A 16735-nucleotide genomic window follows, 5' to 3' on the forward strand; every position below is an offset into this window, starting at 1 on the left:
TGAAGATTATGCTCAGTCTCTCCATAACAGGTTGCCCAAGGAATGTTGTTCCAGGGGTGGTCTGAATATTTGAGACTGGAGCAAGCTATAACATTAGGAGTGTGAGATATGCTTGTTTTTTTTTTTTTTTTTTTTTTTTTTTTTTTTTTTTTTTGCGGTATATCAAAGCTTGTGGCTGAGAAAAAGGTAAAATTGGCCTGGTAGAAGTTTTGGGCTGTACATGTAAAAACCAGTTGATTTTTAGTTTAAGGCAGGCAGATAAATTGCTAAGTTTAGTAACACACATACTGAAGTAAGCCACCATTCAGGTCTCGGCATATAAACCCAATGTTCTTGTTTAGTTTGGAAGGGAGGGTTAAGGTTGGCTCCTCCCATGAACTCAGTGTCAGTATTGCTAATAGGCATATCCTGGCCTAGGAGGGCTAGGCTATTGAATATAGGTGGGTTAAGGGGATGAGCCAAATATGAATATTGACCTTGGCCTAGGCAAATGAGGGCAAGGAGTAGAATCAGTGTTGCTCGTATTGAATTTCTGTCAATGATGGAGATCATGGCCATCAGGTGCGAGTCAGGAGTGTATGTAATACCATTGTGTTGTAAGAGGATGCCGGCCTGGTTAGACAGGCATTTAAGGCTTCCTCATGTTATATCAGGGGCAAAGACTTGCGTTTCTGGAGTGGCTTCAGCATGAGCAGTCCATAAAGAGGCTTCATCCATCTTGAAAAAGGGGGCTGGTGACCGCTCACTCAGAGTCATTCTCTGGAATTTTTGGTTCACTGGAAGATATCCTGGGGGTCTCCACCACGCCATGGTACAGCTTCACCAACTGAGAGGGGTTCCACAGAAGTCCAGAATCTGAAAGAACACAAGCATTATCCTCTACCCCAGGTGAGAAGTTTAGTGGGCCCAGACCATGTGGGTCCCCCTTTGGGGGTTTTGTACGGCACCATAGGGTGAAAGGGCTTCTCTTCGTTTTGAAAAGTGCCATTCGGTTAGTAGTCAGTCCCTGAGGGTCAAGATTTAAAAAATTAAGAGTAATCATAGCATGGTCAAGGAGAAGTTGAGGTTGTAATGTAGACCGCCATGGGTATGTTCCCTTTTTCTGTTTTTGTTTTTGTTGTTGTTATTTTTTAACATGGTTTTTAGAGCACTATATGCTCGTTCTATAATAGCTTGGCCTTGTGGGTTTTAAGCAATACCTGTAATATGTCAGATATTCCATAAGGCACAGAAGTCACGAAATGAAGAGGAGACATAGTCTGGGCCATTATCTGTCTTAATTGTGTGGGGGAAGCCCCAGGCTGCAATAGCATGCAGAAGATGCTGAATGATCACTTTGGTGTTTTCTTTTGTATGAGCTGAGGCAAAAATAACACCTGAATAAGTATCTATAGATGCACGGATATACTTATGTTTACCAAATGCAGGGTAAACGTTAACATCAGTCTGCCAAATCTCACTAGGCTTGAGGCCCCGGGGTTTTGTTCCTGCTGGGAAGGAATTCAAGGGATAGTAATTAACAGTCTGAGCAGAAGTAAATGATTTGTTTGGCCTCATTCACAATAAGGGTAAATTGTTTTCTTAGAGCTTGCCAGTTTTGATGGTAAAGATTATGGGAGGCTCTGGCTTCAAAAAGAGGATAACATTCTTGAGAAACTGTTGGGAAAATGAATAAAGTTTTACACCATAAGATGGCCGACGGGACTAAAACAAGCTCTGGTCTCTAGCTTGGAGACCCCTCTTCCGGGTTCTTCTTGCCCTGTTTGTGGAGCGGGCGCGCGCGTGCCAAAACCCTATGGAAGCTGACAACTATAAATTACCCTTCCCACTTGCATTCAGCGCTCAGATCTTTGGAGAAACGGTCTCCTCTGAGCCCACCAGTGTTAAATAAACCTCTGATCCACCGAGATCTCCACCTCCGAGTGCCGCTTGGTTTTTCCGCCAGCGTTCCATCCTGGTTCCCTAACATATTTGGTTCCCTGATTGGGAAACCCAACTGCGCTGGCCCATTGTTGCCACTGGTTTAGGAGAATGACGAGGTGGTGATGGAATGAGGATTCGCAAGGGAGAAGGCGCACCCTGCCTGAATTTCAGCAGTCTCCCACTTGGTCGCCCCGGGCCAACCCTGCTCCGCCATTCCTGCCGGACTGGAGGAGACTTGGCAGGTGAGGACCTGGACCCGACGTCGGAACCGGTAAGGCTGGGGCCCAATCTAGCCAGGCCCACTCACAAGAGTGGAAGGGGGGCCTGATCACCCCCCAGAGACCTCAGAAGTCTCACAGGTAGGAATTCTGTGAGAGGGAATGTAATAACCTCTGGTGTGTATGTGAGTGTGAATGTGTGACTCGGTCTAGCTTGCTTGCCGACTTTGCTTCTGTGCCTCCACGGGCAGGCATCCTTAAGGTCCCCAGAAGCCCATGGAGTCTGAGTGGGCTCGTCTGCGATTCCGTGGTGAATGGCACACACTCTGTGGTGGCATCGGAATAGTTTCTGATCGTAAGTCACAAAGCTGAGACCGCTATGGCTAAACGTCCCCTAAGTTCCTTCAGGACACGGACAGATGGGCATCTGACCGGTCTCCTCATTAGAGGGGACACCCCTATCCCTCTGTCTGTCTTTGTGACTCCACCTCATGGGAACATGGGGTCGGGACAGAGCAAAGAAGGGGTTTTTGGGAGACTATGGAATTAAGATAAATGCTGGCATGTTAAGGACCCTATGTGAGTTAGAATGGCCCACTTTTGCTGTAGTAGGGTCCTCTGAGGGAACCTTGGATGTCCCAATGGTCCGCTGCATCTGGCATGTTGTCTCCAGAGACCCAGGTCACCCTGATCAACTTCCATACATCAACTACTGGCTTGAAATTGCCTGAAATCCTCCGCTGTGGGTGCAATTCATCCATAGCAAGCAGAACCAGGCAAAGGTTTTAGTTGCTTTATCCAGAGACTCACCCAGGGAGCCAAAGAAGCAACCCACCACTTCCCTAGTGTGTGCAGGAGACCCGGAGGAAGATCCTGTCTTTCTGCCACCTTATGACTCACCGGGCTCCCTCCCCCCACCGGTACGAAGAGGCTCTCCTCTGGGGGATCAGAGCAGGGGCTGAGAAACCCATGAATATGACCAGCAGCAAGGGGATTCCCCCGGGGATTATCATGAGAGGCGATGCGAGGCTTACACCCTCTTTGCTCCAGAGGCACAAGAGAGTCGTGACAAAAGGATGGGGAAAGTCTAGCCGCCAAAAGGGGGGAGGCCCAGAACTTCCTTAGCAAGGGGTCAGTGGGCCTACTGCAAGGAGAAAGGACATTGAAAGAATAAATGTCTCAACCAAGGAAAGTCCCAGAAACCCAGCCGATATCAGGAGGAATCTCAAGAAGGGAACCGTATTGGTCTGGCCGAGATAGAATCATACTGAAGGGGACCCTGGCTCTCTCCCCCTGTTCCTCTGCCTAATAGATGTGAGGGATTCTCCCTCATTTCCCAGGTTAACAGTTATAATTGGAGCCAACTGTGGTTAGTCTACCTCGGGATGGGGACTTTAAAGAATGTTCCCAAGCAGTTGCTGAAACTCCATTCATTTCGGGGAAATTCCCAGTCTTCTCTGGACTGATGTGGACTCCATATTTCCACTTTGGTGGAACAATCAAAACATGGCGTCTGCTCCTCTGAGTTAAGGTTTTGAATTAGGTTTTCCTTCTCTGCCTTCTACTGGCACCTTGCCTCTTCTGCCTTCCCCCTACCCCTGCTGTTTCTGCACCAGCTTGGGTGTGGTCTACGTAACTGGTTCCTATACCCTCCTCAGTACCTCATCACCATTGGCTCCTCCTCCCATCCTCAAGGTCAAGGAGTAAAGTGCACCCCCTTGGAGATCTAGGTATTTTCCAAATAGAATAAGTTGCTAAAGCTTTGACTACTGACACGGGTTTGTGTTTCTAACTTCTTATTGCAGAGAAATTAAGGCTATTTGGACCTATTGGAAAACATGCTTTGTACTTAATTGGTTCATGAATTTACCATGTAAAAAAATTCTGGTGTAAACACCTCTCAGTTGGTTACTAAGTCCTCAATTGGAGACTAAGGTTTCCTAAGAGTTAAAATTCTGCTAAGTGTACTTGAGACTGATGGAAATAAGGAAAGCAACCCTGTATGTAGGCAAGTAGGAGGTATGTAAGAAAGATATAAGGAATGGAAATACATTTTTGTTGAGGGTAGATGAAAGTAATTTTGTCCTAAATGAGACTGGCTATTTGGAGAGAAATGGCTTTGGGACGAAGTCTGAAGGCAAAGGAAAGTTGTAGAAAGTTCATGAAGGGAAATCTTCGGAAAGGAATTTTATGTGTGCTCAGGATGGACTAAGGTTGAGATGAATGGAATTTAAGGTTGAAATTCTGCTTTTCTCTCTGCTCAAATAAAAAAGTTTTCTTGGACTGTTGATCTGCTCTTGATAAGAATGCAAACAAAGCCTTGTCTTCTGGGCAAACCAAAGTTTTAGGTTTAATCTTTATCAGGTCTTTGATTACTTAGTTAAAACTTCTCAATGTTAAAGGAACTAGGTTTTGGTAACAACTATATAATGCTATACATTCACCTTTAGGTTCTTTTATTGCCACCTTGGTTGAATAAATAAAGTTTTAAGATTTGTAATGATCTGTAATCCTATTTACGATGTACTTATAACTTCCTAAGGTTTTAGCAAACTTCCCAGGATTTAAATGATAAATGAAAGTCTTTTTTGACCAATTAGGCCCTTTTATTTGGGATGCTAAGTTACTTGGAAAGGCACTGTCGTGCAATGGTAACCCTTAGGTTGTATTGCACAGATAAATGTTGTAACTGCCCAAATATATATGCAATTCCAAAAGTTTTAATGTTTTGGTATAAGGTCATCACTTATATTCTGATTATGTGTCACAGTGTTATGTGTCACAGAAATAACCAGATTTCTTTGTCAATTGCATCATAATGAACTCTCATCAGATCTTTAACGATGCCTGTTTCTGAGATTTTTGTTATTCTCTCACAAAACGTGTTTCTTCTTCAAGGAGATTTATAAAAAAGAACCTTGGGGACAAATACAGGTATTCGACATCTTTAAGATTAATACTAAAATGGGTAAGAATTTCCAGAACTAAAAAGCTGCATTCAAATTGAGCAAGAATTAGGAACATGGGATTAAATGAACTGAGGAAGATTACAGTTTTGTGATTCTTGTTGAAAATATGGCTGGTTCTCTAATGTTTGCTCTTCCAGATTAAGGAAAATTTCTCTTAAGATATCTATGATATACAGAAATGTCATAAAGTATTCATTTATACCCTGAAGCATTTATCTTTTCTCTCTGCATAACTCCCCTGAAATTCAAAACCTCTCAGTGAGTATTCTTTCCCTGATGGCAATTACAATTGTTTGCATAAGTTCAATAAGAATCTGTTCATCTTGTAACAGGTCACCATCGGAAATACTGGTTATTTTACCAAGGCTTTGACTGGAATGTCATATTTGAGAGTGACATTCATAGACTCAGATGTGACCAGACAGCTTTGAGGAACGAAGGTTGGCTTTATGAAACACGGAGCCATAAAGCCCCTTGGAAATGTTGGCCTGATACCTTGCTTACAGAGTTCCCAGCAGCCTCACCAGGTGAGTAAATAAGGGCACTTCCTGGCGGGCGCAGGAACCTCAGGATATCTTGGGGACCTCATGAAGAGGAGTTCGCCCCATTCTACAGGTATTGCAGGTCTATCTGATGGCAAGTATTTGTCTTGACTTCTGGCCTGGAGAGGCTACTAAAAGTTCAACCCAGAGATTTCTTATAAAATGTTCCAGCAAAGCAAACTTTAAAAGATCCTCATGATCAATCGCTATTCTTGCTGAGCTTATATGAATAGTTAGGCCAGGTTTGTTAAGACTGGACTTGTTCTACAAATGCATTGGTCTCAATTTGGCTATCTCTGGAAACGGGGGTTTTTAGGGAGAAAAACTATGTTTCAACAATGCACCATTATGGATGTTAAATTCTAGTTATGATTGTCTTTAAATGTTTGTTGTTTGCCTAAACTAGACAACTTGAGGTAAACTTCAGAAAAATTGTCACAGTATTTCATGTATAGACAATCTTCTGTGCTTGTTATTCTGTGGGGATAATAATAAGACCCCATGGGCATATGATTATTTCAACAACTGGAAAACAGGATGGATCTCTATATATGCAAACCATATCTTCCCCAAACCTGATCTGACAGTTACCAGAAAACCGCCCCTTTTGAACACTTGGAGGTGGACTTTACAGATATACAACCAACTAGAGGATTCAGTTTCAGGTATCACCCCATGGGTCCATCACTCCAGAGTTAAGAAGGCCAAGTCAGAGGAACCCTCAATGTGGCGAAGTGATCCAGATCAAGTCAACCCGCTTAAAGTGACCCTCAAAAAGACACTGGCCCCTGAGCTCTCTAGCCCTGCTCCAGCCACACCCCAGAAGCTGGCTGGCCTGTGCATGACAAAAGCTTGAGGAATCAACGTGTGGGCCAAGCCCAGGGGTTCGGATGCAACTCTGCCAGCCCTTCCCCCTTACTGGTGTCAGAGCTCTGATCTTGCTTCTTGCTGTTGGGCTAATAGAGACTGCACCAACAAACTGGACATGGAACGGATGGCAGACTCCCTGGTAACCTTACAAAGCCAAATAAACTCCCTGGAAGCAGTGTCCCTGCAAAATAGGTGAGCCCTCGACCTCCTCACTTCAGAAAAAGGAGGGACTTGTATCTTTCTGGGGGGAGGAATGTTGCTATTTTGTAAACCAATCAGGAATAGTCAGGACTAAGGTTGAGGAACTCAAGGAAAGAATTCAACATAGACAACAAGAAAATATCAGTCAGTGGAGAGGATGGGATCTCACAGACTGGGCATCCTGGCTCCCTGCCCTGGCAGGGCCCTGCCTTTCCATAATTTTACTTGTGACCATCGGCCCCTGTATGCTAAATACCCTGGTACGTTTTATTGAAAACACTGTTGCTTGCCAAACTGCAGCACGTATCTTAGCCCTCCGAGGGTACCAACCCCTAGAGCTAAAAAGTGGTGCCTAATAAAAGATTTTTTAAAAGGCATCAAAAGGGGGAATGTTGGGAAAATGAATAAAGTTTTACACAGTAAGATGGCCGACGGGACTAACACAAGCTCTGGTCTCTAGCTTGGAGACCCCTCTTCCGGGTTCTTCTTGCCCTGTCAAAGAAGGATGGCCTTGTCAAAGAAAGTACTGCGAGTTGGCAAGTGGATGTTTACAGGGTCCTGACCTAACAACACCCAGCATCTCCAACATCCCTTTTGGATTAATTGTGCTATGTTGAATATGAGTGCGGTGAGAGTACTTTTAAGACTTATGGGGGTAAAACCAAGGAGGAAGATGGTGGCGTAGGAGGACGCTGGGCTCACCTCGTCCGGCTGATCACTTAGATTCCGCCCACATCTGCCTAAATAACCCAGAAAACTGCCAGAGGATTAGCAGAACAGAGTCTCCGGAGCCAAGCGTAGAAGAGAGGCCCACGGAAGAGGGTAGGAAGGGCGGAGAGGTGGTGTGCCCTACACCCAGTGGCAGCAGGGAGCTGGGGCGGTGGAGCAGCAGCCCACCAGGCCAGGCCAAACCCCTGAGTCTGGCTTGCAAAAGGCAGAGGGGCCGGACTCCGTGAGTTCTGACAGCCAGTGGGACTTAACATCTGGAATGTTTTAAGTCAACAGCTCTGCTCAGAGAGTGGAAGGGCTAGAGGACAATGGGAGGGAGAATTGTTGAGCCCTGGAAGACAGAGTTCAGCTCGGTGGGGGACAAAGGCACTGGTCAGTGCCATCTCCCTCACCCATCCCCCAGCCAAAATCCCAAAGGGAACCAGTTCCTGTCACGGAACTTGCTTGCACCGTGCAAACACCCAACGCTGTGCTTCTGTGGATCCATCCCTCTGACGGGTCTGCCTGCCCCCTCCCAGTGTTGTAAGGCCCCTCCCGCAGGGGACCACTGACGGCAAAACGAGCTAAGCTTGCCCCTCCCGCCCCTGTGCACCTTGCGGATCCACCCCGGCTAATACGCCAGATCCCATAGAAGCAGCACCAAAAGGCTGGCAGTGTGCAAGTAGCCCAGACAGGGGCCACACCACTCCATGGTGAGTCCCGCTCCTGGGAGAGGGGAAGATAAGGTACACACCAGTCTGACTGTGGCCCCAGCGGTGGGCTGGGGGCAGACATCAGGTCTGACTGCAGCCCCGCCCACCAACACAAGTTAGTCCAGACAGCACAGGGGAAGTGCTCTGCAGTTCCACGCCACCCCAGGGACTACCCAAAATGTCAAAACGGAAGAATTCAGCTCAAAAGAAACTCCAGCAAGTAGCGACAGCTAACGAATTGATCAAAAATGATTTAAGCAAAATAACGGAACATGAATTTAATATAATAGTCATAAAATTAATCGCTGGGCTTGAAAAAAGTATAGAGGACAGCACAGAATCTATTGCTACAGAGATCAAGGGACTAAGAAACAGTCAGGAGGAGCTAAAAAATGCTATAAATGAGCCGCAAAATAAAATGGAGGTGACCACAGCTCAGATTGAAGAGGCAGAGGAGAGAATAGGTGTATTAGAAGATAAAATTATTAAAAAGAGGAAGCGGAGAAAAAGAGAGATAAAAAAATCCAGGAGTATGAGGGGACAATTAGAGTACTAAGTGATGCAATCAAACGTAACAATATCTGTATAATGGGGATTCCAGAAGAGGAAGAGAGAAAGGGGCTGAAGGTGTACTTGAACAAATCACAGCTGAGAACTTCCCTGATCTGGGGAAGGGAAAAGGCTTTGAAATCCAAGAGGCACAGAGAACTCCCTTCAGACATAACTTGAATCGATCTTCTGCGTGACATATCATAGTGAAACTGGCAAAATAGAAGGATAAAGAGAAAATTCTGAAAGCAGCTAGGGATAAACAGGCTCTAACTTACAAAGGGAGACCCAAAAGAGTAGTGGCAGACCTATCTACTGAAACTTGGCAGGCCAGAAAGGAATGGCAGGAAATCTTCAATGTGATAAACAGAAAAAAATATGCAGCCGAGAATCCTTTATGCAGCAAATCTGTCATTCAGAATAGAAGGAGAGATAAAGGTCTTCCCAAACAAACAAAAACTGAAGGAATACATCACCACTAAACCAGCCCTACAAGAGATTCGAAGGGGGATTCTGTGAGTGAAATGTTGCAAGGACCCCAAAGTACCAGAGACATCACGACAAGCATGAAACCTACAGACATCACAATGACTCTAAACCTGTATCTTTCTGTAATAACACTGAATGTAAATGGACTAAATGCACCAACCAAAAGACATAGGGTATCAGAATGGATAAAAAAAAACAAAACAAAACAAAACAAAAAAAAAAAAAACAAGACCCATCTATTGGCTGTCTACAAGAGACTCATTTTAGACCTGAGGCCACCTTCAGATTGAAAGTGAGGGGATGGGAAAACTATCTATCATGCTACTGGAAGTCACAAGAAAGCTGCAGTAGTCATACTTATATCAGACAAACCAGACTTTAAATTAAAGGCTCTAACAAGAGATGAAGAGGGCATTATATAATAATTATAGGGTCTATCCCTCAGGAAGAGCTAACAATTATAAATGTCTATGTGCCGAATATGGGAGCCCTCAAATATATAAAACAATTAATCACAAACGTAAGTAACCTTATTGATAAGAATGGGGTAATTGCAGGGGACTTTAATACTCCACTTACAATAATGGATAGATCATCTAGACACAGGATCAATAAAAACACAAAGGCCCTGAATGATACATTGGATCAGATGGACTTGACAGGTCTATTTAGAACTCTGCATCCCAAAGCAACAGAATATACTTTCTTCTCGGATGCACATGGAACATTCTCCAAGATAGATCACACACTGGATCACAAAACAGCCCTTCATAAGTATACAAGAATTGAGATCATACCATGCATACTTTCAGACCACAGGAAATCAACCACAGGAAAAAGTCTGGAAAACCTCCAAAAGCATGGAGGTTAAAGAACACCCTCCTAAAGAATGAATGGGTCATCCAAGCAAGTAGAGAAGAAGTTAAGAATTATATGGAAACAAATGAAAATGAAAAGGCAACAATCCAAACGCTTTGGGATGCAGCGAAGGCAGTCCTGAGAGGAAAATGCATTGCAATCCAGGCCTATCTCCAGAAACGAGAAAAATTCCAAATACAAAATCTAACAGCACACCTAAAGGAAATACAAGCAGAACTGCAAAGACACCCCAAACCCGGCAGAAGAAGAGAAATAATAAAGATCAGAGCAGAAATAAACAATAAACAACATAGAAACCCTCAAAACAAAACAGAACAAAACAAAAACTGTAGAGCAGATCAACGAAACCAAGAGTTGGTTTTTTGAATAAATAAACAAAATTGATAAACCGCTAGCCAGGCTTCTCAAAAAGAAAAGTGAGATGACCCAAATAGATAAAATCCTTAATGAAAATGCAATTATTACAACCAATCCGTCAGAAATACAAGCCATTATCAGGGAATATTATGAAAACTTATATGCCAACAAACTGGACAACCTGGCAGAAATGGACAAATTTCTAAGCACCCACACACTTCCAGAACTCAAACAGGAAGAAATAAAAAGCTTGAACAGGCCCATAAGCAGCAAAGAAATTGAATCATTTATCAAAAATCTCCCAACAAATAAGAATCCAGGACCAGATGGCTTCCCAGGGGAATTCTACCAGACATTTAAAGCAGAGATAATACCTATCCTTCTCAAGCTATTCCAAAAAAATATAAAGGGAAGGAAAACTTCCAGACTCATTCTATGAAGCCAGCATTACTTTGATTCTGAAACCAGACAGAGACACCGCAAAAATAAGAGGACTACAGGCCAATATCTCTGATGAATATGAATTCAAAAATTCTCAATAAGGTACTAGCAAATCAAATAAAACAGCATATGAAAAGAATTATTCACCATGATCAAGTGGGACTCAAGGCTGGTTCAATATTGGCAAATCAATCAATGTGATATATCACACTAATAAAAGAAAATAAAAGAACCATATGATCCTGTCAATCGATGCAGAAAAAGCATTTGACAAAATTCAGTATGCTTTCTGAATAAAAACCCTCGAGAAAGTCAGGATAGAAGGAATATTCTTAAACATCATAAAAGCCATGTATGAAAATCCCACAGCTAATATCATCCTCAGTGTGGAAAAACTGAGAGCTTTCCCCATGAGATCAGGAACACGGCAGGGATGTCCACTCTCACCGCTGCTGTTTACCATAGTGTTGGAAGTTCTAGCATCAGCAATCAGGCAACAAAAGGAAATCAAAGGCATCAAACTTGGCAAAGATGAAGTCAAGCTTTCACCTTTTGTAGATGGCATGATATTCTACATGGAAAACCCGATAGACTCCACCAAAAGTCTACTAGAACTGATACATGAATTCAGCAAAGTCGCAAGATACAAAATCAATGTACAGAATCCAGTTGCATTCTTATACACTAATAAAGAAGCAACAGAAGGACAAAAAGAGAAACTGATCCCATTTACAACTGCACCAAGGATCATAAAATACCTAGGAATAAACCTAACCAAAGATGTAAAAGATCTGTATGCTGAAAACTATAGAAAGCTTATGAAGGAAATTGAAGAAGATATAATGAAATGGAAAAACATTCCATGCTCATGGATTGGAAGAATAAATATTGTTAAAATGTCAATACTACCCAAAGCTATCTACAAATTCAATGCATTCCCAATCAAAATTGCACCAGCATTCTTCTCCAAGCTACAACAAGCAATCCTAAAATTTGTATGGAACCACAAAAGACCCCGAATAGCCAAAGTAATATTGAAGATGAAGACCAAAGCGGGAGGCATCACAATCCCAGACTTTAGCTTCTACTCCAAAGCTATAATCATCAAGACAGCATGGTATAGGCACAAAAACCAACACATAGACCAATGGAATAGAATAGAGACTCCAGAATTGGACCCACAAAAGTATGGCCAACTAATCTTTGACAAAGGAGGAAAGAATATCCAATGGAAAAAAGGCAGTCTCTTTAACAAATGGTGCTGGGAGAACTGGACAGCAACATGCAGAAGGATGAAACTAGACCACTTTCTTACACCACTCACAAAAATAAACTAAAAATGGATAAAGGGCCTGAATGTGAGACAGGAAACCATCAAAACCCTAGAGGAGAAAGCAGGAAAAAACCTCTCTGTCCTCAGCCGCAGCAATTTCTTACTTGACACATCCCTAAAGGCAAGGGAATTAAAAGCAAAAATGAACTATTGGGACCTCATGAAGGTAAAAAGCTTCTGCACAGCCAAGGAAACAATCAACAAAACTAAACGGCAAACAATGGAATGGGAAAAGATATATGCAAATGACATATCGGACAAAGGACTAGTATCCAAAAATCTATAAAGAAATCACCAAAGTCCACACCTGAAAAAACAAATAATCCAGTGAAGAAATGGGCAAAAGACATGAATAGACACTTCTCTAAAGAAGACATCCAGATGGCCAACAGGCACATGAAAAGATGATCAACATCGCTCCTCATCAGGGAAATACAAATCAAAACCACACTCAGATATCACCTCACTCCAGTCAGAGTGGCTAAAATGAACAAATCAGGAGACTATAGATGCTGGAGAGGATGTGGAGAAATGGGAACCCTCTTGCACTGTTGGTGGGAATGCAAACTGGTGCAGCCGCTCTGGAAAACAGTGTGGAGGTTCCTCAAAAAATTAAAAATAGATCTTCCCTATGACCCAGCAATAGCACTGCTAGGAATTTACCCAAGGGATACAGGAGTGCTGATGCATAGGGGCACTTGTACCCCAATGTTTATAGCAGCACTTTCTACAATAGCCCAATTATGGAAAGAGCCTAAATGTCCATCAATTGATGAATGGATAAAGAAATTTTGGTTTAGATACACAATGGAATACTACGTGGCAATGAGAAAGAATGAAATATGGCCTTTTGTAGCCATATGGATGGAAGTGGAGAGTGTTATGCTAAGTAAAAGAAGTCATACAGAGAAAGACAGATACCGTATGTTTTCACTCTTATGTGGATCCTGAGAAACTTAACACGAGGACATGGGTTAGGGGAAGGAAAAAAAAAAAAAAAGGTTAGAGAGGGAGGGAGCCAAACCATAAGAGACTCTTAAAAACTGAGAACAATCTGAGGGTTGATGGGGGGTGGGAGGGAGGGGGGGTGGGTGATGGGTATTGAGGAGGGCTCCTGTTGGGATGAGCACTGGGTGTTGTATGGAAACCAATTTGAAAATAAGTTTCATATTAAAAGAGCAAACAAAAAATAACATCAAAACCAAAAGAAAAAAAAAAAAGACTTACGTGGGTGAAGAGCCATTCTATTTTTAAAACTTTTTAAACAATAGCTTGCCCAATTAATGCGGTAGAAAAATCCTTAGGATTAAGAATATATAGCTGTAGAGGAAGGTTGGGATCTTTCCTATCATAACTACGAGAGGTGAGAATGGACTGAACATCGTCCAGCTCCTTCTTTGCTGCCGGGGTGAGCTAGCGGGGTGATGTTAAGTTAGGATCACCAGAAAGCAGTGCCAGGAGGTTGGTTAAATGGGTGTTAGTAATGCCCAGCAGAGGACGAATCCAGTTCATGGTGCCCAACAATTTTTGTACATCGTTAAGAATACGAACATTATTAGGAATAGTCTGAATGAGGGGACGAATTTGAGTATTAAACATGCGTAGCCCCAGGTAAGAAAATGGAGTCGACCTTTGTACTTTTTCAGGGGCTATTTTTAAACCCTGTTGGTTTAGTTGATCAGGGAGCATGGCAACGAGCTCATCTAGAGGCTGTTGATGTGGGTCACAAAAAAAGATGATATCCATATAGTGATAAATGACCAAAGAAGGAAACCGCGTCCTAATCGACTCTAATGCGTTATTGGCATAAAATTGGTATATTGTTGGGCTATTAAACATCCCTTGGGGTAGGACTCTCCAGTGGTAATGGGGTGATGGTCGGCAGTGATTAACAACAGGAATGGTAAAGGCAAATTTCTCTCTATCTTGTTCAGCTAAGGGGATTGTGAAAAAGCAGTCTTTTAAATCAATAATAAATCAGCCAATTTTGAGGCAACATGGAGGGAGAGGGGGTTCCTAGCTGTAAGGGACCAAAAGGCTCAATTACTGCATTAATAGCTCTGAGATCACGAAGAAGTCGCCACTTGCAAGTTTCTTTTGGAACACAAAAGATAGGAGTATTCCAAGGGCTATTACTAGGCTCTATATGCCCGTTTTTTTAATTGTTCAGCTACTAATTATTGGAGATGAATCAATTGGTCCCTTTTATTGGACACTGCTCAACCTATACGGGTTTGTTAGTTTTCCATTTTAATGGGAGGGGCTCAATTTGAGCAGTGGCTAGGAAAAACTTGTTTTAAGATGAATATTCCATTGACTCAATAAGTCTCTTCCCCATAAATTGATAGGGATACTCATCGCATAGGGCTGTATGTAGACTATTTGGTCATCGGGCCCTAAACATTTGCAAAAGGTCAGACTTTGTCGGGAAGGCTGGCTGCCTCCAACCCCAACTAGGGTGGCCGTAGGGACAGTAGCCCAGTGAGGCCATTGTGAGGGGGATATAACGGTTACATCAGCCCCTGTATCAATTAACCCTGAGAAAAGTTTATCTTTGATCTTTATTTGCAAGAGAGGTTTGTCTTGAGAAATGTTGGCGAGCCAGTATTGTTCTAAAGGCGAGTTTGTGCTCCCAAACTTGCCTTCTCTTCTAGGTTTGTTCGCAGCTCCAGGGACCCAATAAGGAAGGATAAGGAGCTGAGCCAATCGCTGGCCTTTGTTAATGGTTATTAATTTGGAGGCCTGCGCCATAATTTTAATTTCCCTGGTGAAATCACTATCAATCACCCCTGGAAGAACTAGAAGTCTGGCTTTGGTAGGGCTACATCTTCCAAGAAAGAGACCAACATAGCCTTTGGGAAGCAGGCCAAATATGCCAGTAGGGATGAGGTATACATGCCCAAACTGATTAAGTGTGATGGTCTCCTGGGATTCTAAATCTAATCCTGTGCTTCCTTTGGTGGCAGCACATAGGGACCCCATGGGTTTGAGTAGCCCAGGCCTTGGGTGGGGGAGGGTGACTTTTCTTGTGGGCAGAAAGGAGCCATCCCCTCCCTTTGTTGTCCTGGGTGTGGAGGGGGGCACACGTTTGGGAGTTTCCCAAACTGAGGGGGCGACTGTCTTTATCAAATTTAGATCTACAGTTATTTGCCCAATGATTCCCTTTCTTGCATCGAGGGCACAATCCCGGCAAGAGGGAGGTTTGGGGAGTGTTTATAAAGGGGCAATCCTTTTTTAAGTGTCCCACTTTTCCACAGCCAAAACAGGTTGGGTTAGATTGTTTGAGGGCCAAGGCAAGTAGCATTGTTTGTGGGATTCTGTTCCCACAGTTTGACAGGCTTTAACATATTCACTGATAGTGGCTGCAGGGCTACTTGCATTGGGTTTGATATGCTTAAGAACTCTTTTGCAATCCTCATTAGCATTTTCAACAGCCAGGGAAACAAACATTGATTCGGTTGCTTCCATATTATCAAGCTGTCTTTGAATAGCTTCTTGGAGGTGATTGATAAAAGCCATATAGTTTTCAGTGGCCCCTTGTCGGATATTAGTAAAGGACCATGATGATTTTCCTGAAAGGGGGATTTTATGAAATCCCGTCACACTACATCAGTGCATTGCTCCCTGACGATGATCAGGAGTTGAGCTTGCTGCCTTGGTTGTGTTATGCCCAGAATTCGTGATCCCCAAAGACCACTAGGGAGCCGAGTCCAATGCAAAAGCAAAGAGCCTTTATTCAAGCTAGCTCAAGCTCAACCCCCTACCTGCACCGACGCAGAGGTGAGATACCAGGGAAAGAGAGCGAGTTTCAAAAGGACAAAGGTTTTATTGGGGCCTGGGGGCAGTTGGTGAGGTAATGGCTATGGCCTCAGCCGATTGGCTGGGGAGGGGTCCTGGGGAAGGGTCCGGCAGGTGAGGGAGGGTTTACTCAAGGGGAGGAGGTGTGGTCAAGGTGAAGGACACAGAACAAGATGGAGTCGGCTGGCGTAGGCCCGCCCTTTCAGTTGGACATATTGCCCTGTGTCAGACAATTGTTCAAAAGTCACTGGAATAGCAGCATCGAGGTTCTGCATAACACGAGTGATGAAATTCCTGAGCAAAGACAGCATATTGGGCCGGGGTCAGGAGAGAGTTCCAGTCCCAGGCACACATGGAATAAGGCAAACAGTTTCCAAAATCCCGATCGTAAAAGGGCTATGAAGGCGGTAGAGTTGAACTGCCTTCTGTAATTCTTTTACTTGGAAGGGCAGGCTTTCATGGACATATTGTCCATTTTGCCTGACAACGGGAAGCAGGTGGAATTCACCGGCCTTATGGGCTTCTTTAAGGCACTTTTGCATTGGGGAAAGGGCCTTATCAGAGCAGGTTGATGAGGTGTTTTGAGGCTCGATATCGTCCCACCCTTTGGGGGGGAGGGGGAGTATCTTTTTGCTGTAGAGATGCCAGAGGCACAGCCTGATTGCGGGGGGGGGGGGGGGAGGTTTTTCCTCCTTTTTAGATAACTCTATGTTTTCACCTACATCTTCCGAGCTCAGTGGGAGAA

The 16735-nt window shown here is 43.6% G+C and overlaps 1 long non-coding RNA gene across 1 annotated transcript in view; it reads left to right on the forward strand.

Annotated features, from left to right (window-relative positions):
• The first annotated feature begins 1305 nt into the window (after positions 1-1305).
• Positions 1306-16735, forward strand: part of LOC123383433 — a 29285-nt gene continuing 13855 nt past the window's right edge. Inside the window, exons 1-2 of the long non-coding RNA XR_006593155.1 lie at positions 1306-2194; positions 5443-5637. This is a non-coding gene — a long non-coding RNA (uncharacterized LOC123383433). The remainder of the gene's footprint in view (positions 2195-5442; positions 5638-16735) is intronic.

This window comes from Felis catus, chromosome X (assembly GCF_018350175.1).
Source record: "Felis catus isolate Fca126 chromosome X, F.catus_Fca126_mat1.0, whole genome shotgun sequence".
Classification (NCBI taxonomy): Eukaryota; Metazoa; Chordata; class Mammalia; order Carnivora; family Felidae; genus Felis; species Felis catus.